Genomic DNA, 24,676 nt, shown 5'->3' with positions numbered 1-24,676 from the left:
GTTGAGCGTTGCATGGGAAATGCTACCGTTGGAGGGCAATTCTGGAAAATCCAGCTTCTGCTGTGGCTGAGAACGTTAGGTAGGTCGTCAGGAAGGTACAGTTGCTTTTGTACTTGGATAGCGACTTGACCTTTAAACCTAGGAGACTTCTGATCAGGGGAATGCTTCATATTGGAACTTGTGAAGCCGGTTGATCAGAGTCAGAGGGAAAGCCCAGATCCTCTGACCATTGTTTCTTCTGATTCTGAACTCAGAGGGAAGAACATGGTCTTCAGAGTATCTTGCTTCTGGACATCAGAACTTCACTAATCAGCTTCTGGATCTTCAGAGTCTTCTACACCATCAGAACATCTGAGCCTTCAGTGTTTCTTGGTTATTAGACTTTCTGGATCTTCAGAACTTCTAGTGACTGAGTCCACATCAGAGTTTGTATAACTTCAGAACTTCTGAAGCTTTTCCACTGTTCATACTGAACATGGTGAATGCGAAAGCGTTGCTTGGGTTGCTCTTTATACACAGTGCTTCTGATTTGTGTGAGATTGAGTTGAGGTCAGAGCCTGCAAATAGCACACTCAGAAAAACACGTTAGAGTACCACAATTGTTCATATCAAAAGGTTAACTTGTAATCATCAAAACATAGAGTTGTACTACTAGATCAAAACTTTGATCTTACAACATTTGGCGCCGTCTGTGGGGACCGGTAGATTTCGATTCCCGGACTACGTGGATCGCGATTCAGTTACGTGAAACTTGATTTTCTGTGCGATTTTTCTCCAATTTTCTAGGTTTTCCGATTGCGTTTCTTCAATACATTGGCGAAGCTCGATGGAGGAACATGGACGATCACAAAAAGGAAGTGTGAAGAATACAAGAATTCCGCTGCGGCACCACGCGAACATGAGAAAGCACAAGAAAAAGGTGAGGTTTTCAGTTTTCTAGTCAAGCGTCTCAAGCGGCGCGCAACCTCCGCCTCAGGCACCGAATGTTGGTAGCGGTTGGCAAGGGCTGATTTCCGATGTCGTTAACCATTTGGAGCGACAAGATATAGAGAAACGAGCAGCAGATGCAACACCAACGCCTGGAGATTCATATGAAAGGAGTTACCGAGCATCTTTGCGACAGCCAAAGTTTCCTTCCTTAAAAGGGAGATTGAGGGCGGAATGGTGTGCTTATCACCGAGCCTCCAGCCACACTACCGAAGAATGCCACGCTTTACAACGCGCGGTGGGGTAGTTGATAACAACAGGAAAAATTTCCAAAGCATGGGACAATGTGTCTTCAGCGCCTAAGGAAGTAGGCACGATCGTCGGAGGGTTCGGTGGAGGAGGAGTCACTAGTGTGGCACGGAAGCGCTACGCTAGGGCGGTGAACGCAGTCACAGAGGTTCCTTTCGGTTTCTCGCACCCGAACATCACGTTTACATCTGGTGCTTAATCATATTGTATAGCATGTTAGATGCTATCTTATGATGAGTACTAACTGTTTGATTGACTTAACAGAACCTAGATGTTATCCTAGGGATGGATTGGTTGTCTCACTATCATTGTCTTTTGGACGAACAAAAGCAAAGGAGCAAGTGGTCGAACCGGACAACATAGAGCTGGAAGATGAAAGGTCTTTTGAGACGCCGTCGAACCAGCATTGGGGCTAGAAGAGTGAAACAATCGAAGAGAAAGCAGAGTGTTTTAGTGAAAGTTATTTAGAACAAAGACACGGACGGTGCTATATGGGTATTAGAGGAAAAGATCAAGGAATAATATCCAGAACTTTTTACTGATCCTTAAGTTTCGAGGACGAAACTTTCTTTTTGGAGGGTAGTAATGTAAGACCCAAGTTTTTAAGCTTAGAATAAGTGGAAGAGATTTCCATTTACGATTAGGCTTGACGTATCGTGAAGGAAAAACCTGAACAAGAGTTTATCGAATGGAATAAATTTATGAAGGAGGAAGTTCAGGAAAAGTCTAAGGTTGTACCAAAGTCGATTTAAGTTATAGCACGACTAATATTCGCTTTAAAACCTAGGACAAGAACCTTAGGAAATAAGACTATGTTCCACCCTTGGAACACTGTAGGAATTTCTTCCAAAAATCTTCAGAGAAATGTTAGAACTTCTTTTTTTCCATATATCACAATCGTTTCAAGGCGAAACCCTAGAATCTACGAACGTCCGATTCCAATCATCGGAAGTTTGCCGAAACTGAAACCCTGGTATTTCAAAACCCTAGAATCAACCGACGATGAAGACTTTTTCTATTCGGAGCTTCAAATGAAGATTCCACACGCGAACACCCATTTCTCTTGATGATTTCAATCTTTCTTCAGAAGGAAGTTTTCTATTCCGACATTCGATGCAAAAAGTAACTTATCGGGTAAAATAGTTTTACACCGACTTTGCATTAGTCGCCTAAAATACAAGGAGACCTCATTTTAGTTTTGGAATTCTTTCGCCAAAACCTATCTTAGAATTCACGGAGAATGAAGCCGGAAAAATCAGAATCGCGAAACTTTCATTTTCCCGCGTTTTTCCATCCTCTATATAGCAAGCCTCGAAAACCAAAAATCATACCGATATTTCTTTGAAGAATTAGAAGATTCAGCGGGGAGAATATCGTGTCTAGAATACATTGGAATCAGTAGGAAGAATCGGAAATCACTCTCATATTTTTATCTTAACTCTATGAGCAAAATCCTCCGATATCTGAACAAATCTGTACCGGTTTACAAAATATCTTCTCAAAATATCTGTTCATACTTATCCAATCTTGATAAATATCTATTCATACTTATCCAATCTTGATAAATATCTATTCATGCTTATCCGATCTTTGATAAATATCTTCCATTTCATTCCCTATATATATATGTTGAAGCTTGAGACAAAACCTCACAAACACACACACACAACCCGCGGCCAAGAGGAGAGGAGGAGAAGAAGATTTTCTTGATTTCTTGCTTGATCGTTGATCCGACAGTTGCTACTTCAAGGTGTCGAGGTATAGTCGCTAATCCTTACCTCTGATCGCTTTTTCCATAGCTTTTCTCTATGTCTTTCTGTGCTCATAGTTTTGAGGTTTTTACAAAACTATCCTGAATACTTCATTTTTGATTCTAAACATCTTCCTTACGTGCCCAAGAGCACTTCTGTCGGATTAGTTTTTCCGTTATGTCGCCGGATTTCCGCCGGAATCAATTTCTGCTTAAAATACCCATTTTTAAGCAAAGTCTCAACCTTTGAGCTGAAAACTATCGCCTTAGCTTAGTGCTAGTAGGATTAGTTGTCATAAACGTCGTTGGTGACGTCCCCATCCAATTTGCATTTTGAGATTTCAGTTTTGAAATTCTGAGCTAAAAATAATGACCAAAATACCCCTGCGGCAGTTTTCGATTCGATAATTTTTCTGAGAGTTTCCTTGGCCTAGATATCGCCTAAGAATACCTAGGAATCGATTTAGATCGAAGAAAAAGTTCGGAAACCCTATTTTACATAGTGGCCGAAACCTATTGCTTAGGGTAACGTGTCCAAAAATAATTTTTGGGTCTCTATGACCTGAGCCATTGCGTAGCTCTTTCGATTGTCGAAATTTTGGCGCTGGTTTCGTGTCATTCCGAGTTCTGTAGCTCGAGTTATGCTCGTTTTAGCGAACGAGGTTCTGTCGTCTATCCATGCTTAAAAAAATTGTACTCTGAAGCTTCTTAAGCTTTGTCTAAACGCTAGTTAGTATTGTATTGAACGAATTGACTTGTTTTGATTGACCTTCGCTTCGTTTACTCATAGATTCGTTTGGAGGAACACTTGGAGCAGGAAAAGAGGATTGTGAAGGAGCCTTGCTTGAACACACTGGACGAGTTCGAGGTTAGGGCAACTTACTTGCTAGCTAATGCTTTGTAGGCGTCGATAAATTCGACTTGATTTATTGTTTATGCATATGAATTGTCTGGATTGAAAATGTTTTCTGAAGGCTTCGGCCGAGTGAACTGATTGAGACGTGTGTCTCCGTTTTCTGGGCTTCGGCCGACATGGGAGATTAGGATTTATCGCATTGATATGTTGATAATTGACTCGCATGCTTAATTGTTAAAATGGTTAACTATAGGCTATGTGATTATTTGTTCACATGATATTTGGATTATATTGATTATAATGTGTCTTTCTATTACGCACTTGAATTGCTGACTATATTGAATATACCGTGCAATTGTGCGAATGAGTGAGGAACGTCAAGATAGTGGATAACGGGTAGTTATGCCAGACTCCTGACGAGTTTTTAGATAAAGTTTGATGGGACGGACCGAGGTTCGTACCCTATTATTGTTTTATGGATCGAGACCTTCTCAAAGGAAAATTGAGTTTGAAAATGATATTGGAAAAACCCCATTTGAGTTCACGTAAGAACTTGGGTTGTTCTGTCTAAGGCAAGAAGGGCCTTTAATGAGGCATTGTGCCCGGCCAGCTTACCTGGGAACTTCTCGGGCCATTACTTGGGTGATGATGGACCTTTTGTTTTGAGACCTTCTCCAGGGAATCATTGGAATTATGGGATCTTTGAAACTAATAGGATTAGAGACAAAACTTAAACAATTTCATAATGAACCTCCATAATGTATTAAACAACCTCAAAACCCTTAATATAATGATAAAAGATTCAGACGAAAGTTTAGGGCTTGAACATTAAGTTTTGAAAATGAGAAGTGTCGTCGGATCCAGGTTTCTGGGGAAACCATTGTGCGTTGGCACTTTGCTCGATGAGCAAGTTTTATTGGTTGGCCAATCCAAGGGATAAGCCGGGGAACTAGTCAGTTCTGAGTATGTTGATACTCTTTTGCTCGTGGAGCAGTTTGTTTGGCCATCGAGATGGTGAGCCATGGTAAGTTGAAAGGTCACTGAGTGCGAGATGCATTCTTTTGCTCGTGGAGCAGTTTGGTTGGCCATCGAGACGGTGAGCCAAAGTGACTAGGAAAGTTACCAAGTGTGACTAGCACTTTTTTGTTTACCTTAGGGCATTGTAGAGACGATGTACTCTAGCTAGATACGTGTGCCTTGGTGAGGACGATTCGTTGTTTGGCTAACCATATTGCATTCATGCATACATTTCTTGGAAAGTGTGCTGCTTTCCGAAGGACAATCTCAGATCGGACTTCATTGGAGCGAGATGCTTCACAGGAGTGTGCAGCTTCATAGGAGCGAGATGCTTCACAGGAGTGTGCTACTTCACAGGAGTGTGCAGCTTCATAGGAGCGAGATGCTTCACAGGAGTGTGCTGCTTCACAGGAGCGTGCAGCTTCATAGGAGCGAGATGCTTCACAGGAGTGTGCTGCTTCACAGGAGCGAGATGCTTCATAAAAGCGAGATGCTTTAGCGGAGCGAGATGCTTCGAGTCATCGTGAGGGTGACATTTTATCCGGATCATATTTTGAGCATGACATTGCATTGGCATACCATGCATTTAACTATATTCGTTGATATATTGCTTATCGAGTTTTCGAGATATAACTTATTGAACTGTTGAGATATTGAATATTGAATTGTTATTAGAAATCTGATAACATGTTATGTATATACCTTAGGGTAGACGATACAGAACTTATATGTGTATATACAACCTATATATATACCCCTTTATTCATCACATGTTGCTTGTATTATCTATTATATTCCGTGAGTTGACCCTAGCGCCTTGGCTTTGTGTGTATGGTTGTGTTTGGGCGGTCGGCCTGCTGCCAGACGTCCAACCGCTGATTCAAGATGGTTCGTCGTTCGGGGAGGATCCTGAGCACAATGACTGCTACTGAGCCTTCGACGTGGACCCGGACTTCATGCATGATCGGATGAGGGTCGATGTTAGGAGTGTATTATATGGGGGGATTGTTTTCACAGCTCTGATTGTCATTTCCCGTTGGGGCTGACTTATCTTCTTGAAAACTGTATTCACAAAACTCATGGCTCTGACCATGGGATATACTTATTCGCCTGCGGGCACTATCTCCAATTACTTTATGTTTATTATCTTTGGGTTGAGTCTTCATTATGTTAAGTCTTCTATTTGAAAAGAAAACCAAAAAAAAAATATTTACGCATTTTCCGCACTATTGATTTAAAGTCACTAAAGTGGCACCACCGAAATCGGGGTGTTACATTGTGGTATCAGAGCTTGTCGAGTCTTTCGGGAGTCTTTGGGGAATAGGTCTTCTGTGCTAGGTTGTGTGACTCTGCAAAGAGTGAAAATTGATTGTCTGCCAAGCGATTTTTCGCTTAGAATTGATTGAAGTTAGTGCTTAATCATATTGTATAGCATGTTAGATGCTATCTTATGATGAGTACTAACTGTTTGATTGACTTAACAGAACCTAGATGTTATCCTAGGGATGGATTGGTTGTCTCACTATCATTGTCTTTTGGACGAACAAAAGCAAAGGAGCAAGTGGTCGAACCGGACAACATAGAGCTGGAAGATGAAAGGTCTTTTGAGACGCCGTCGAACCAGCATTGGGGCTAGAAGAGTGAAACAATCGAAGAGAAAGCAGAGTGTTTTAGTGAAAGTTATTTAGAACAAAGACACGGACGGTGCTATATGGGTATTAGAGGAAAAGATCAAGGAATAATATCCAGAACTTTTTACTGATCCTTAAGTTTCGAGGACGAAACTTTCTTTTTGGAGGGTAGTAATGTAAGACCCAAGTTTTTAAGCTTAGAATAAGTGGAAGAGATTTCCATTTACGATTAGGCTTGACGTATCGTGAAGGAAAAACCTGAACAAGAGTTTATCGAATGGAATAAATTTATGAAGGAGGAAGTTCAGGAAAAGTCTAAGGATTGTACCAAAGTCGATTTAAGTTATAGCACGACTAATATTCGCTTTAAAACCTAGGACAAGAACCTTAGGAAATAAGACTATGTTCCACCCTTGGAACACTGTAGGAATTTCTTCCAAAAATCTTCAGAGAAATGTTAGAACTTCTTTTTTTCCATATATCACAATCGTTTCAAGGCGAAACCCTAGAATCTACGAACGTCCGATTCCAATCATCGGAAGTTTGCCGAAACTGAAACCCCGGGTATTTCAAAACCCTAGAATCAACCGACGATGAAGACTTTTTCTATTCGGAGCTTCAAATGAAGATTCCACACGCGTACACCCATTTCTCTTGATGATTTCAATCTTTCTTCAGAAGGAAGTTTTCTATTCCGACATTCGATGCAAAAAGTAACTTATCGGGTAAAATAGTTTTACACCGACTTTGCATTAGTCGCCTAAAATACAAGGAGACCTCATTTTAGTTTTGGAATTCTTTCGCCAAAACCTATCTTAGAATTCACGGAGAATGAAGCCAGAAAAATCAGAATCGCGAAACTTTCATTTTCCCGCGTTTTTCCATCCTCTATATAGCAAGCCTCGAAAACCAAAAATCATACCGATATTTCTTTGAAGAATTAGAAGATTCAGCGGGGAGAATATCGTGTCTAGAATACATTGGAATCAGTAGGAAGAATCGGAAATCACTCTCATATTTTTATTTTAACTCTATGAGCAAAATCCTCCGATATCTGAACAAATCTGTACCGGTTTACAAAATATCTTCTCAAAATATATGTTCATACTTATCCAATCTTGATAAATATCTATTCATACTTATCCAATCTTGATAAATATCTATTCATGCTTATCCGATCTTTGATAAATATCTTCCATTTCATTCCCTATATATATATGTTGAAGCTTGAGACAAAACCTCACAAACACACACACACAACCCGCGGCCAAGAGGAGAGGAGGAGAAGAAGATTTTCTTGATTTCTTGCTTGATCGTTGATCCGACAGTTGCTACTTCAAGGTGTCGAGGTATAGTCGCTAATCCTTACCTCTGATCGCTTTTTCCATAGCTTTTCTCTATGACTTTCTGTGCTCATAGTTTTGAGGTTTTTACAAAACTATCCTGAATACTTCATTTTTGATTCTAAACATCTTCCTTACGTGCCCAAGAGCACTTCTGTCGGATTAGTTTTTCCGTTATGTTGCCGGATTTCCGCCGGAATCAATTTCTGCTTAAAATACCCATTTTTAAGCAAAGTCTCAACCTTTGAGCTGAAAACTATCGCCTTAGCTTAGTGCTAGTAGGATTAGTCGTCATAAACGTCGTTGGTGACGTCCCCATCCAATTTGCATTTTGAGATTTCAGTTTTGAAATTCTGAGCTAAAAATAATGACCAAAATACCCCTGCGGCAGTTTTCGATTCGATAATTTTTCTGAGAGTTTCCTTGGCCTAGATATCGCCTAAGAATACCTAGGAATCGATTTAGATCGAAGAAAAAGTTCGGAAACCCTATTTTACATAGTGGCCGAAACCTATTGCTTAGGGTAACGTGTCCAAAAATAATTTTTGGGTCTCTATGACCTGAGCCATTGCGTAGCTCTTTCGATTGTCGAAATTTTGGCGCTGGTTTCGTGTCATTCCGAGTTCTGTAGCTCGAGTTATGCTCGTTTTAACGAACGAGGTTCTGTCGTCTATCCATGCTTAAAAAAATTGTACTCTGAAGCTTCTTAAGCTTTGTCTAAACGCTAGTTAGTATTGTATTGACCGAATTGACTTGTTTTGATTGACCTTCGCTTCGTTTACTCAAAGATTCGTTTGGAGGAACACTTGGAGCAGGAAAAGAGGATTGTGAAGGAGCCTTGCTTGAACACACTGGACGAGTTCGAGGTTAGGGCAACTTACTTGCTAGCTAATGCTTTGTAGGCGTCGATAAATTCGACTTGATTTATTGTTTATGCATATGAATTGTCTGGATTGAAAATGTTTTCTGAAGGCTTCGGCCGAGTGAACTGATTGAGACGTGTGTCTCCGTTTTCTGGGCTTCGGCCGACATGGGAGATTAGGATTTATCGCATTGATATGTTGATAATTGACTCGCATGCTTAATTGTTAAAATGGTTAACTATAGGCTATGTGATTATTTGTTCACATGATATTTGGATTATATTGATTATAATGTGTCTTTCTATTACGCACTTGAATTGCTGACTATATTGAATATACCGTGCAATTGTGCGAATGAGTGAGGAACGTCAAGATAGTGGATAACGGGTAGTTATGCCAGACTCCTGACGAGTTTTTAGATAAAGTTTGATGGGACGGACCGAGGTTCGTACCCTATTATTGTTTTATGGATCGAGACCTTCTCAAAGGAAAATTGAGTTTGAAAATGATATTGCAAAAACCCCATTTGAGTTCACGTAAGAACTTGGGTTGTTCTGTCTAAGGCAAGAAGGGCCTTTAATGAGGCATTGTGCCCGGCCAGCTTACCTGGGAACTTCTCGGGCCATTACTTGGGTGATGATGGACCTTTTGTTTTGAGACCTTCTCCAGGGAATCATTGGAATTATGGGATCTTTGAAACTAATAGGATTAGAGACAAAACTTAAACAATTTCATAATGAACCTCCATAATGTATTAAACAACCTCAAAACCCTTAATATAATGATAAAAGACTCAGACGAAAGTTTAGGGCTTGAACATTAAGTTTTGAAAATGAGAAGTGTCATCGGATCCAGGTTTCTGGGGAAACCATTGTGCGTTGGCACTTTGCTCGATGAGCAAGTTTTATTGGTTGGCCAATCCAAGGGATAAGCCGGGGAACTAGTCAGTTCTGAGTATGTTGATACTCTTTTGCTCGTGGAGCAGTTTGTTTGGCAATCGAGATGGTGAGCCATGGTAAGTTGAAAGGTCACTGAGTGCGAGATGCATTCTTTTGCTCGTGGAGCAGTTTGGTTGGCCATCGAGACGGTGAGCCAAAGTGACTAGGAAAGTTACCAAGTGTGACTAGCACTTTTTTGTTTACCTTAGGGTATTGTAGAGACGATGTACTCTAGCTAGATACGTGTGCCTTGGTGAGGACGATTCGTTGTTTGGCTAACCATATTGCATTCATGCATACATTTCTTGGAAAGTGTGCTGCTTTCCGAAGGACGATCTCAGATCGGAATTCATTGGAGCGAGATGCTTCACAGGAGTGTGCAGCTTCATAGGAGCGAGATGCTTCACAGGAGTGTGCTACTTCACAGGAGTGTGCAGCTTCATAGGAGCGAGATGCTTCACAGGAGTGTGCTGCTTCACAGGAGCGTGCAGCTTCATAGGAGCGAGATGCTTCACAGGAGTGTGCTGCTTCACAGGAGCGAGATGCTTCATAAAAGCGAGATGCTTTAGCGGAGCGAGATGCTTCGAGTCATCGTGAGGGTGACATTTTATCCGGATCATATTTTGAGCATGACATTGCATTGGCATACCATGCATTTAACTATATTCGTTGATATATTGCTTATCGAGTTTTCGAGATATAACTTATTGAACTGTTGAGATATTGAATATTGAATTGTTATTAGAAATCTGATAACATGTTATGTATATACCTTAGGGTAGACGATACAGAACTTATATGTCTATATACAACCTATATATATATATACCCCTTTATTCATCACATGTTGCTTGTATTATCTATTATATTCCGTGAGTTGACCCTAGCGCCTTGGCTTTGTGTGTATGGTTGTGTTTGGGCGGTCGGCCTGCTGCCAGACGTCCAACCGCTGATTCAAGATGGTTCGTCGTTCGGGGAGGATCCTGAGCACAATGACTACTACTGAGCCTTCGACGTGGACCCGGACTTCATGCATGATAGGATGAGGGTCGATGTTAGGAGTGTATTATATGGGGGGATTGTTTTCACAGCTCTGATTGTCATTTCCCGTTGGGGCTGACTTATCTTCTTGAAAACTGTATTCACAAAACTCATGGCTCTGACCATGGGATATACTTATTCGCCTGCGGGCACTATCTCCAATTACTTTATGTTTATTATCTTTGGGTTGAGTCTTCATTATGTTAAGTCTTCTATTTGAAAAGAAAACCAAAAAAAAAAATATTTACGCATTTTCCGCACTATTGATTTAAAGTCACTAAAGTGGCACCACAGAAATCGGGGTGTTACACATTTGATCGGCTTGGTTTGAGCGAAGGAGACCTCATTCCATACGCCGGGACTTTGGTGGGTTTTGCGGGCGAGCAAGTGTGGGTAAGAAGGCGTGCTCGACCTTGACACCACATTTGGCGAGCGAGAGAACGCGGGGACGCTGAAGGTGAAATACTTAATCCTGGAGGCGGAGGGATCCTACAACATGATAATTGGAAGAAACACCTTAAATCGTCTATGTGCCGTAATCTCAACAGCCCACCTAGCGGTAAAATATCCGTTATCGAGCGCGCGTATTGGACGAGTTGTTGTGGACCAACAGATCGCGAGGGAATGCTAATGTAATGCTGTGGATCGGTACGGGAAGAAGAATGCTTCGATAGGGAATCGATGCAACGAGGTGGGAGCTCCAGAAGAAAATTTGGACCCAAGGGGCGAGGGCCGCGTTAATAGGCCCACGCCAATAGAGGAAACAAAGGAGTTGAAATTTGGCGAGAAGGTGCTCAAAATAGGGACCAGGCTGAGTGAGGACCAGGAGCAGAGGTTATCAAGATTATTAGGTGACAACCTAGATCTCTTCGCCTGGAGTCATAAAGACATGCCCGAAATAGACCCGAACTTCATTTGCCACAGGTTGGCATTAAACCCAGGAATAATGTCAGTAACCCAGACTCGCCGGAGAATGGGCGATGAAAAGGAAAAAGCAATCCAACAAGAGGTGAACAAGTTACTAGCTGCAGACTTTATTCGAGAAATCAAGTATCCTACCTGGTTGGCAAATATAGTAATGGTCAAAAAAGCGAACGGGAAGTGGCGAATGTGCGTGGACTATACAGACCTAAACAAGGCATGCCTAAAAGATTCTTACCCACTGCCAAGCATAGACAAGCTGGTAGACGGAGCTTCAGGGAATGAACTTCTGAGCTTGATGGACGCTTATTCAGGATACCACCAGATTAAAATGCATCCTGCTGACGAAGACAAAACAGCCTTCATGACCGCCAAAGTAAATTACTGTTATCAAACCATGCCTTTTGGATTGAAGAATGCGGGGGCGACGTACCAGCGATTGATGGATAGAGTGTTCGAAGGCCAAGTGGGAAGAAACATGGAGGTGTATGTTGACGATATGATCGTCAAATCAGTTTTGCGGGTGAACCATCATGAGGATTTGACAGAGGCTTTTGGTAGAATCCGAAAGCACAACATGAGACTTAATTCGGAGAAGTGTTCTTTCGGTATACAGGGGGGAAAGTTCTTAGGTTTCATGATTACGTCAAGGGGAATTGAGATCAATCCAGATAAGTGTAAGGCGATCCAGGAGATGAAAAGCCCCAGCAGCATAAAGGAAGTGCAGCGATTGACGGGGCGGATTGCGGCCCTATCCCGTTTTCTCCCTCACTCGAGCGATAAGTCAGCCCCATTCTTCAAATGTCTTAATAAGAATGCAGCGTTCGAGTGGAGCTCGGAGTGCGAAGAAGCCTTCACCCGCCTTAAGGAGATGTTGTCAGCACCACCTGTTCTGTCAAAGCTAGTCCAAGGCCTTCCTTTGCACTTATACTTCTTCGTCAGCGATCACGCCATCAGCTCGGTGATCCTCCAAGAGGTAGACGGAGAGCAGAAAATCGTCTACTTTGTAAGTCATACACTCCAAGGCGCAGAAATCAGGTATCAGAAGATAGAGAAGGCGGCACTCGCCGTCCTCGTCACCGCCAGGCGCCTAAGACCGTATTTCCAAAGCTTCCAGGTAAAAATAAGAACTGATCTTCCTTTGAGACAGGTGTTGCAGAAGCCAGATCTGTCGGGAAGACTTGTCGTGTGGTCGGTAGAATTGTCAGAGTATGGTTTACAGTATGATAAATGAGGGAAGGTCGGTGCACAGACTTTGGCTGATTTTGTGGTTGAATTAACGCCAGAAGAAGGCGAAAGAGTGAGCACGCAATGGATTTTGTTTGTCGATGGGTCGTCGAATGACAGCGGAAGTGGGGCTGGGTTCACACTGCAAGGACCAGGGGAGCTAGTGTTAGAGCAATCCCTCAGATTCCAGTTCAAGGCTAGTAATAACCAGGCGGAATATGAGGCTCTGATTGCAGGGCTAAAGCTGGCGATCGAAGTGCAAATCGATAGTTTGCTAGTCAGAACAGACTCATTGTTAGTGGCGAACCAAGTCAACGGGGAGTTTCTGGTAAAGGAGCCGGCCTTGATTAAGTATCTGGAGCGCGTACGGCTGCTCATGGGTCGTTTGCAGGAGGTTGTAGTTGAGTTTTTTCCACGAGCGCAAAATCAAAGGGCGGACGCCCTCGCAAAATTAGCGAGCACTCGAAAACCTGGAAACAATCGAAGCGTGATTCAGGAGACGCTCGCCAACCCCAGCATAGAGGGAGAGTTGGTGGCGTCGGTTGGTCACCAGGAGACTTGGATGGATCCCATCGTTGACATCCTGGCGGGGGAACCAAGTGATGTAGTGAAATACTCAAAGGCACAATGGAAAGAAGTGGGGCACTACACATTACTCGATGGGATCCTATTCCGACGGGGATTTAGTTCGCCTCTCTTAAGGTGCCTCCCGCCAGCGAAATACGAGGCTGTTATGACAGAAGTTCACGAAGGAGTCTGCGCTAGCCACATCAGAGGAAGGTCACTCGCGAGCAAAGTCCTCAGAGCGGGTTTTTACTGGCCCACAATAAGGAAAGACTGTGCGGTATTCGTAAAGAAATGTGAAAAGTGTCAAGTATTTGCGGACTTGCCCAGAGCCCCGCCAGAGCAATTGGCCACAATCAGCTCCCATTGGCCCTTTGCCATGTGGGGAGTTGACCTTGTCGGACCTTTCCCTACCGCCAGGTCACAAATGAAGTTCATCCTCGTGGCGGTGGATTACTTTACCAAGTGCGTGGAGGCTGAGCCCCTTGCGAGCATTAAAGCAGCCAAAATCATAAGTTTTTACTGGAAAAGGATCGTGTTCCGGTTCGGGGTGCCGAGGGCGATTGTTTCAGACAATGGAACGCGGTTTGCGAGTAATCAAACCAGAGAGTTATGTGAGGAGATGGGTATTAAGAGGAGGTTCTCTTCGGTGGAACATCCACAAACTAACGGGCAAGCGGAGTCGACGAAAAAAGTCATTTTGCGAGGTTTGAAGCGCCGGCTCTCAAAGGCAAAGGGGGCCTGGTTGGATGAGCTCCCGATTGTAATCTTTTCGTACAACACTACGCAGCACTCAACTATGGGGGAAACTCCATTCAGGATGACTTATGGGGCGGACGTCATGCTTCCCGTGGAAATAGACAACAATTCGTGGCAAACATGGCGGTAGAGCTAGATTTGCTATCAGAAACGCATGATGAGGCCCGCCTCAGGGCGGATGCAATGAAGTAGCGAGCTGCGGCCAAATATGACTCGAAAGTACGGCCGAGGGAAATGCAGAAGGGGGCCCTGGTGCATAAGAAGCGGACAGGGATCACCGGAAACAAGCTAAGCCCAATCTGGGAAGGACCTTACAGAATCTTGAGAGTTTTGGGAAAGGGAGCTTATCACTTGGAAAGCTTGGACGGGAAACGATTGCCACGATCCTGGAACGCAGCAAGCTTAAAGTACTACTACAGCTAATGAATCGATAGATAGCTGGATTTGATGCAAGGGCAAGGAGCGCGCCTCACGTAGGCTGAATAGTTAAAAATAAAAATGAAGAAGTATACTTTTGTACTCCATTTCAAGGAGTTATTGGCCAAAGTGTCTAAATTGTAAAAACAAAGACACGTTCTTGTTCTCCATCTCGGGAGTTTGTTGACTATCACGTCTGATTGAAAATACAAAAATTGTATCCAGCAATTTCAATCACATTGAATTGCGGCGAGAGCTCGGTGGGAAAAATTCCCTGAAGGTGGCAATCCCAACACAACCTTGATGTCTGGGGATTGCTCCGGAAAAGCCGACGCAACTCGCCGTCACTCGTCGGCGATGTGTGCGGATAAGCTTCTTATCCCAATAATCTCCCCGTAATATGTGCGAGCATTATTCAACTAGGCTTAAAAGTCTCGAGTAAACCCATATGGCCATTGGGCCCTGAGCAATTGTAAGACCCCGCCTAATAAGGCTGGTTGGGTCACACCTGATCTTACGGGAAATACGTGTGTGCAAAACAAAAGCCTAGGTTCAAAAACTGAGCAAAAAGTCCTAGTTGAACCCAGCACACCATCAATGTCGTCAGACGTAATTCAGAAATAAGGAAGTCGTAAGGGCCCGAGAGAAGAAAATTAGAAAGCGCTAAAGCATGCATAAAAATATAAGGGAATTAAAATCGAATTAACTAACTTGAAGTAAAAGGAAAATCAAACAAAGAAGTACTGACATTACAATAATCCAAATTAAGGAAGTTTCATATCTATTTGTCTTTTTCCCCTTATTCCACAGCATCTCCAAGGTCAACATAGGCGACCTCTGGCGGATCATTAAGGCCCTCCAGCCCGGCGGGGGTAATCTTCTTGAAAACTCCCATAGGGTCAAGGTTGATGTTAGGATGGAGGTGCTAGACTTGAGCTTTGGCGATCAGGAAGTCGCGGATACGTTCATTGGTGACTGCGTGGGCAGCTTCCTTCCTTATTTTCTCCTCCAAGGCGAGGGCCTGAGCATCCTTCTCCACCAAGAGCTTGCACTTGGACTCCAGTTTCAACTGGGCGTCGGCGACCGTCTTGCTCATGTCTGCCAATCTTCTGCGCAAATCAGCAACTTCCTCGCCCTTAAAGGAAAGGTCCTTCTCCTGGGAAGCAACAATGGCTTCCTTGGAGCTGAGGTCTTTGCGGATCCCTTCAACCTGGTCCTCAAGTCGTTTTTTTTTTCATCCGCTGCAGCTTGGGCAAATTTCACCTCTGTGAGGGCTTTCTATATCTTCTTGTTTTTGTCCACCTCACAAGCCAGCTGGTTGGACAACTTGGAACAGGTCTCATTGGCCTGGAGATTGGCAGCACGAAGTTTCTCCACCTCCTGACGAAGCCCCGCGATCCCAGTGAGGGGTCGTGCCTGCTAGGCCACCTAGGCGAACAAACAGCCGGCGCAGAGAAGGTTTGACACAGTCTCCTGGACGACGTCCTGCGGGTTCTGGCTGGGAACCTCCCTCAGCTTCTCAACATAGGGGTGGGAGAGGAAGAAGGAAAAGGGGTCAGAAGTGGAATCGCGGGAAGGCTCTTTTGGACAGCTTGAGGAAGGCCCCCCTTCTCCGTCTCCAACCTTTGAGGAAGTGGTGTTAGATGAATCGGGAGTCACACGGGCGGGAGAAGAGGGACGAACAGAGGATGGCGACGGTTGGGCCTCCGCCTGAGCTAGTGGGCGAGGTAAGTCCTCGACCGAGGAAGTGTTCGCTTCGTCGCCTTGGTCAAGAAGGGAGGAGTCGCGTGCACCGGCTGAAGCAGAGAGGGCGGGTGTAACCTTCCCTCCGCCCGCGGTATCCTGCTGAGAAGCTTGAGAGTCTGGCTCACTTAGTTTCTTCTTTTTTGAGGAGCCATCGTCTGCCGGTGAGTCTTGCCTTTTCTCTCCGGTGCGAACTGGTGTAGGAGCTTTGATGTTCCCAGAAAGAAAGGCCTCCAACAGTTCAGCAGTAGAGAATTTCATCTTTCCTGACAAAAAGACAAAGAACAGTCATTAGAAATAAAAAACTCAAAAGAAACGAGAGAAGAGGGCGATGGAGGGAAAAAGAAGGAAGCCTATTCGAGGAAACAACTTAGATCCAGGAGAAACGCCAAGCAGTTTGGCGCAACTAAAAAGGGGAAGTTTGGATAAGATCCCAAGAGAGAAACTTTCTCTTGAAGAAGAAGACATTTTGGGGGAATCAAATAAGGGTTTGGGGCGCGGTGTCCAGTAAAACGGAAAGAGAGCTTTTCCTTTTCTCTCTATAAACAACGAGGGATAAGCAGGGTGGACAACAACCCGAAAGTATCGGCGAGCCAAATAAGATTCAGAACTGACCTGATGAGGAATAAACCGCTCTCGGCCTAGTCGGGGAACCAGAGTGACCCAGTCGTGGGTCCCCCGAGATTGAGAATCTATTCCAAAGAAGAAGGAAAAAAGGGCGGGGGAAGGCGACCCATCAAAACTATGACAAAGGAACTCAAAGCACCGCAAATAGGTCCAGGAACAAGGATGAAGTTGGCACGGAGAAACGTTGATGTCACATAGCATTTGGGTGAGAAAATGCGAAAAGGAGAGTTTAATGCCCAAATCGAGAAACAGAAATTCATACACAAAGAAGAAGTGAGAATACTTGGGGTTGTTAAGTTCACGATGTTGCCAAGGGCGGTCCAACTCTTGGCATCCGGTAGTGCAAAGAAGGTTCTCTAGTGACGAAGAATAACAAAGCCCACCAGCCCTACGAGCGAGATCGGAAACGGATCCGCTGGTTGACAGTTTTGAGGGTTGATCAAGAACCTCCAGGTCAGGAGGTTCCGAGATAGGAGAAGGGAGAGTGGCAAAGGTCGCCAAGCGATGAGATTTGATCTCCTCAAAGGAGGAAAGAGGCCCTGCTGAAGACATTATAAAAGTAGAAGGAGAAAGGAAATAGGGAAACAAACCAGGGAAAGCAGAAGGAAGTAGAGCGGGAAGAGGAAACGGGAATGAGAGTCGGAAGAGAGTACGGAGTCAATTGATGAAAAACGTCGAATGAAGAGGAGAAGGAGAATTTAAAGGATGGGGGTGATGACCGTTGGGAGATCGTGCTCCATCATGGCAAAGATGGGGTGATTGCTCAAGGGGGTGTGACGTGGATCTCGGGAAGCGAGGACAACGCATTAAAGAAAGGTTACAACAGTTGATGCTTACCGTTTTTGAATTTAAATTGTCAGACTTTACCGCAACTTGAAAGGACGTTTCGGAGATAGTAGTTGGGATTCAGTGGATTCGCAGATCTTAGCGATTACTGCAAGGCATGACGCGTGGTGAAGGCCAAACACGTGTCAAAGTATCATGACTCAGAGCACGTGCATAACTATGGCGAGGCGAGCAAGTCAAATACCGTCGCCGCAAGCCTGCCTGTGGACTCGGACCGCCCGGAGATGGGGGGCGCAGCAAAAGTTTGAAATGTAAATTTTAAATGCTTTATTCTCTAAGCCATGTTGGCTGCTGCTCTTCATTCTGTTAAAAACTTTAGATTCTAGCGTTGATTAGTTTCTTGCGGCGCTCGCCTTAGTGTTTATGCTTAAAGACACACTTAGCTCTCATGCTTCGAGCTAGGTGTCTTGTGGACTTGTGGACTGGGCGAGACCCCAGGGTCCCTCGCCCAGGAGCGCTAACCTCATACAGGGAGCGCGCCAAGGACTTGGGCCTCTCCCCCTGAGGCCCAACCGGCCCATTTAGATAGATTGAAGGCGCGAAAGCCCAACTCAGCCCCTATAAATGGGAGGGGAACACCAATTGTAAGGGACTCTTAGCTCATTTGAGAAATATTCAAATTGAAATTCAGTTATTCTCTCTCTCTAGCGGTTAGAGCTTCTCTCTCTAGAACATTCATACCATTTCCTTCGCGCTTTTGGTACTCTACCCCCTTCAATGTTCTCAGGATAGAACATTTACTTTCTTTGGTTCAATTCTTCTAGGGAGAGATGATTTGGAGGGGAGGGAAATTGGTGGGTAATTTGATAATGAGTTCTGGAATGAAAATTGATCATACTCTCATCAATTAAAACATTTTTTTTATTAATTTGATATGATATGAAATTATGAGCGAATCACAGTGAATAGGGATTAGGGAATGTTGATATATCATTTAAAAGTTTTGAACTTTATGTGCAAAGCCCTATTATTAATCAATTTTTGGGTAGCTTCTAGGTTTTAGAATTGATTCTGAGGAAAGAAAATCTGATCAAAACAATTGAACTTCTAGCTTAGTCATTTATCCTAGATCCACACTCTTGTGATTGGGTTATTTGTTTATGCTTGAATAGGTCTAATTGAATTTTATCAGAAAAAAGGACATAGAAGTAATGATGTGGATAGGTTTGATGTTTGATTGGCTGGTGTTAATATGGTTTTCGATCGTTTCAGATTTCTTCGATGGGAAAGAAAAAGACGGACGATGCAGGCCAGTCTACGAAGGCCAAAGCTAGTAGCAAAGATGCTCCTAAGAAAGAAAAAATTTATGTCGCTGTCATGTTGGCCAGTATGGATGAAAAGCCTGATAAAGCAGAAAAAGTAGCTTCTTCCTCCAATAAGCCCAAGCCAAAACCGAAAGCTTCTACTTACACTGATGGTATTGATCTTCCTCCCTCTGATGATGATGATGACGATCTATCTGAAGATGAGTCCAAACAGTCCATACCTGATTTCAAGCCACTTGAAGTGTCTGTTAAAGACAAAGAGTTGACAAAACGTGAGAAGAAAGATATTTTGGCTGCCCATGCTGTTGAGCAGGCAAAGAAGGAAGCTCTTAGGGATGATCATGATGCTTTTACTGTTGTCATTGGAAGCCGGGCTTCAGTGCTTGATGGAGAATGATGTTGATGCTAATGTTAAAGATATAACGGTGGAAAATTTTTCTGTGTCTGCTCGAGGTAAGGAACTTCTGAAAAATACATCGGTGAAGATATCTCATGGGAAGCGATATGGTTTGGTTGGGCCCAATGGAATAGGCAAGTCCACACTACTGAAGCTTCTTGCTTGGAGGAAGATACCAGTACCTAAAAATATCGATGTCCTTCTGGTTGAGCAGGAGATAGTTGGGGATGATAAAATAGCACTTGAAGCTGTTGTTTCAGCTAATGTTGAACTTGTTAATGTTCGACAAGAAGTTGCTGCTCTCACAAATGCAGCTTCTGTTGAGGAAAGTGTAGATAAAGATAATAATTTGGAGGAAGATAAAGCAGGAGAAAAGTAGCAGAGCTGTATGAAAAATTGCAGCTGATGGGGTCTGATGCTGCTGAATCTCAAGCATCAAAGATATTAGCTGGTTTGGGTTTTACAAAGGATATGCAGGGCCGTCCTACAAAATCCTTTAGCGGTGGCTGGAGGATGAGAATTTCTTTAGCTCGAGCACTTTTTGTGCAGCCAACTCTATTACTGCTTGATGAACCCACAAATCATCTTGACCTGAGGGCTGTTCTCTGGTTGGAAGAGTACTTGTGCCGTTGGAAAAAAACTTTGGTGGTTGTCTCTCATGATAGGGATTTCCTGAATACATTATGCATTGAGATTATTCATCTCCATGATTTGAAGCTTCATCTCTATCGTGGAAACTTTGATGATTTTGAGAGTGGGTATGAACAACGTCGTAAAGAGATTAATAAGAAGTATGAGATTTATGACAAGAAAATGAAAGCAGCTAAAAGGAGTGGAAACCGGGCTCAACAAGAAAAGGTGAAGGATCGAGCTAAGTTTGCCACAGCTAAGGAAGCATCTAAATACAAGGGTAAGGGCAAGGGCAAGGTTAATGAGGATGAGATCACACTAAAGGTACCACAGAAATTAAGGGATTAAAGTGTTGAGTTCCACTTTCCTGAACCTACTGAGCTCACACCTCCACTTATGCAGCTTATTGAAGTGAGCTTCACCTACCCAAACCGAGAGGATTTCAGACTCTCAAATGTTGATGTTGGCATTGATATGGGGACTCGTGTTGCCATTGTTGGGCCTAATGGAGCTGGAAAATCTACATTACTAAATCTTCTGGCTGGTGATTTGGTTCCATCTGAAGGTGAAGTTCAAAGGAGTCAGAAGTTGAGGATAGGAAGATATTCCCAACACTTTGTGGACTTTCTGACAATGGATGAAACTCCTATGCAGTACCTTCTCCGTCTCCACCCAGACCAGGAGGGACTTAGCAAGCAAGAGGCTGTTCGTGCAAAGATTGGTAAGTTTGGGCTGCCTAGTCATAACGATCTTACCCCTATTGTGAAACTATCAGGAGGGCAAAAAGCTCGGGTGGTCTTCACGTCGATATCCATGTCAAAACCTCACATTTTATTGTTAGATGAACCCACAAATCATCTGATATGCAAAGTATTGATGCATTGGCTGATGCATTGGATGAATTCACTGGAGGAGTTGTTCTTGTTAGTCATGATTCAAGATTGATATCATGTGTTTGTGACGATGAAGAAAGGAGTCAAATATGGATTGTTGAGGATGGCACTGTCAGAAATTTCCCTGGAACATTTGAGGATTACAAGGATGATTTGCTGAAAGAGATTAAAGCTGAAGTTGATGATTAAGCCTCCTTTGGTGCAAACAATTCATTTATGGCGATTGGTGACAATTTCCCAATATATATCTTTATCTATGCACTTGCCTCTCATGTATTTTTCTGATAAAGAGACTTCCCTCTGGAAGATACCACATTTTTGCCTCCCCTTTCCCTGTATTTTGGTCTTCTATTTTACTACAGAGTGAAATTATAATGCGGGATATGCTACCGATGCGTTTAGTGAGACTCAATTTCTGGTGTACCAAGATTATATGTTAGGAACGTGTGGTTCAATTGTTAAAGGTCTGAATAAACTTCTGATTATTGGAAAAATTGTTGATGTTGTTTTTATTTTGTCACATTGAATCAGATTATGTATTGATTCAAATTTTGGAAGGTCATCAATAGAGTGAGATCTATAAAATTATAGAATTACCTGTGTACTTTTTGCTATAAAGATCTTTGAAGAAAGTTTTAGTTATGTGTGATGATGTTTTTCCTCTGTTTCGTTGTTTGTTTTTGTCACTAACGTGTTCAGGGGAATTGGAGCTATTATAATTTCAATCAGAAGTTGAAATTAATTGTTTGCATACTCTTTGCCATTACATCTTATGGTGTTGCAGATCACTAGCTCCAAAAGTCTTACTGTAAGGATTCAAAATTTGAAATATTGAACTGTCAGATCTAGTAGAAGTTTTCTAGATGTTTTTTCTTCTTTTTCTCCCCTGTTTGAGTTCCTGGTCTCATCATTCATGTGTTGTTGGATTGTCCCTCAATTTATTTTACTGAGCAAATAGATAGCAATTTATGGAGCTTCTCATATTGATTGATGCTTACAGGAGAGCTTCAACCAAACATTTTAGAACAGTCTTTCGGTATTTTGGTTATGTTAGAGATGATAGAAAAACTCAATGGTGTGAACCCATTGTATGTGAGCTTGTAGCAAATCTAATTACATATGCAACTGCAATCATGCTTTTTGTGTGACTTTCTCCATAAGTCTCTCTTCGCTTTCATCTCACTCTTACATTTCACTATTCATCTTCACCTCTTTCCCTCTAAGATTTCCTCTCCAACAATTCAACATCCCCCTACCCCACTTATGTGCTCTACTTTTGTCTTCTTTTAGTTCTATATATTTAGACTTTAGTTTCCTCAAAACTGTAGGCTTCCAATACTTGTATGTTTGTTTTTTCATTTGGGTTACAGAATCCTAGTTGAGAACCAGCTTGTAACAAGTTTAGTTTTGTTCTAGAAACCGCCAGATTGAATCATATACCATGAACTTGTGATGACCCCAAATGGTTATATACGTGAGGCTACTGTCGTGACCCCAAATAGTTTGTTGAAATGGCTTCAAGCATATTCTGCAAAGATGGGCAAGAGAAAGCGCTAAGAGCGTATAGAACAACTTTATGATAGAGATACCACGCGTTTCCACACGATTCAGGATAATTATAACTATCATAATAGGATAGAGAATCACTTTGTGGTAGATGCCACAAACCATATTGGTGGCATTTGTGTAAACATGTGCATGATGAGCATTTCTTCTGCGCTTCCCCTTAATGCAATGCCTTCAATACAAAGACTAAATTGGCTGCAGAGAATCTAAATTCGTTGAAGCATATCATCATGCATTGGCTGCAGAGAATTTGAATTCGTTGAAGCATATATTCACGCGTCTTCGGTTAAGAATAGAACTTCTTTTGAAAAGCTTTAGCAATTTTCTTGATTCCATTGGCTAATTAGTGTTTCAGTTGTTCTATTATTCTTTCCTTTTCTCTCATCAAAGACAACTTCAATATTCTTCTTCTCTTATCTAGAATATATTATTCGTTCTCCCCTAATGTGCCACCTCAGCGCTACATTACAATAAAATCTATACAAATCTAAACCTGATTACATGCGTAATTACATAGGTAAATAAATAAAGAAAATTGTAACCTAATATTTTATTATATTCTAGATGTTTTCAGATTGGAGTCAATTTTGATTTTAGTCCCTCCTCGGAAAAAACTTGTCGATATCTCCCTGCAGTTGCAAGCATTTTGGTATTAGTCCTCGCCGGAGGACGGAGCTCCGGCGAGAGTGCTCAGTGGCATGCCAGAGCTGACGTGGCTTTATCCACATCATTTTTTTATCATTTTTTGGGGTTTTTAGGTTCTTTTTTATCTTTCTTTCTAGTGAAACTAATTTCAGTTTTTGTATTTTTTTCAGTTTCTATTTGTTATTTTAATTAGAAAATAAATATAAGGAAATTAAAATTTAATTAAAAATGATGTGGATAAAGCCACGTCAGCTCTGGGCTGTCACTGGGCACTATCGCCGGACCTCCGCCCTCCGGCGAGGACTAATACCAAAATTCTTGCAACTGCAGGGAGATATCGGCAAGTATTTTCCGGGGAGGGACTAAAATCAAAATTTACTACAAACACAGGGACCAATTTGACTATTAACCCTAGATTTTATATAAATGGAGAATAATATAACTGAAAGTTTTACATCTAGAATGCTTATTCCTTCAAGAAAAAAAAAAGGCTTTATAGTTTACGATAATGCATGCCTAATAAAACAGAACATTTTTTTAAAAATCTTGGTTCTGAGGTTTGGACCAAACTGCTTGAACACAGACAAAGAAACTACTCAATTCACATTAATACTGGGACAATCTTTGGGGAAAACCGAGAGACTTCCATCGTTCAGGTATGAGATTTGCATATGTGAAAAGGTTTATAGTTTTAATTATTGGAAATTACTATAATATTAGTTAGCCAAGGCTTTTTCCTTTTTCATTGTATAGTTTCAGAACTTTATTTGAGCAGTTTTCATATTTGCAATTTCAAACCTCTTAGTAGTTATTAACAAATTTTGAATCTAAATTATAAATATGCTTTAGTAGGCCTGAATTTTGATTATTTGGTTGCGGCAAATACTGTCATATATATGAAGTTTATATTGGTTAGAACGAAACTTACATACAATACTATACGTACCGTTTGTGGTCCAATAAGAAAACACAACACTCACTTTCTTAATATTTTATTCATTTTGTTAATGTGATAACTTCCTCAATTTATTCTTTTCCAACGCACGTGTCATGTTATAAATTGACAGTAATAGCGACATCTATTGAATTGTGTCTAGGTTTGGTCTGGTTGGTTTTGTTATACGACTTATAGTGTTTCAAATGATAACCATTTTGCAGAAGATGAAGTGAAAGAAAGAGCAAAAAGAGTTGTTGCTGCTGCTAGAAGATGGAGGGAGTACTCAAGGAAGGGTGTTGACAAGCCTCTCACATTTAAACTTCCAGAGGCAGCCTCAAGCAAGGACAAGTGACCCCTATTTGCCTACACATCTGGTCCCATGTAATTAATTCATCCATAGTTTGTCACATTCCATAATTGTATATGCAAAATTCTAATTTGGGTAAATATAACACATGATTTATAAATTTTATAATCTATACAGGGATTAATCATACTATCATAGAAAGGTAGTTCAATGTGCTTTGTTTTGTTTTACATAGACTACAAAGTAAAAGAAGTGGT

The 24,676-nt window shown here is 42.2% G+C and overlaps 1 pseudogene; it reads left to right on the top strand.

The window, feature by feature from the left end:
- Positions 1-19,000: 19,000 nt before the first annotated feature.
- LOC130749845 (ABC transporter F family member 4-like) lies at positions 19,001-21,615 on the top strand (annotated as a pseudogene).
- Positions 21,616-24,676: the final 3,061 nt, after the last annotated feature.

The sequence above is a fragment of the Lotus japonicus genome, chromosome 3 (assembly GCF_012489685.1).
Source record: "Lotus japonicus ecotype B-129 chromosome 3, LjGifu_v1.2".
NCBI classification, from domain to species: Eukaryota; Viridiplantae; Streptophyta; class Magnoliopsida; order Fabales; family Fabaceae; genus Lotus; species Lotus japonicus.
The sequence above is the reverse complement of the archived record's forward strand: the minus strand, read 5'-3'. Positions and strand labels throughout refer to the sequence as shown.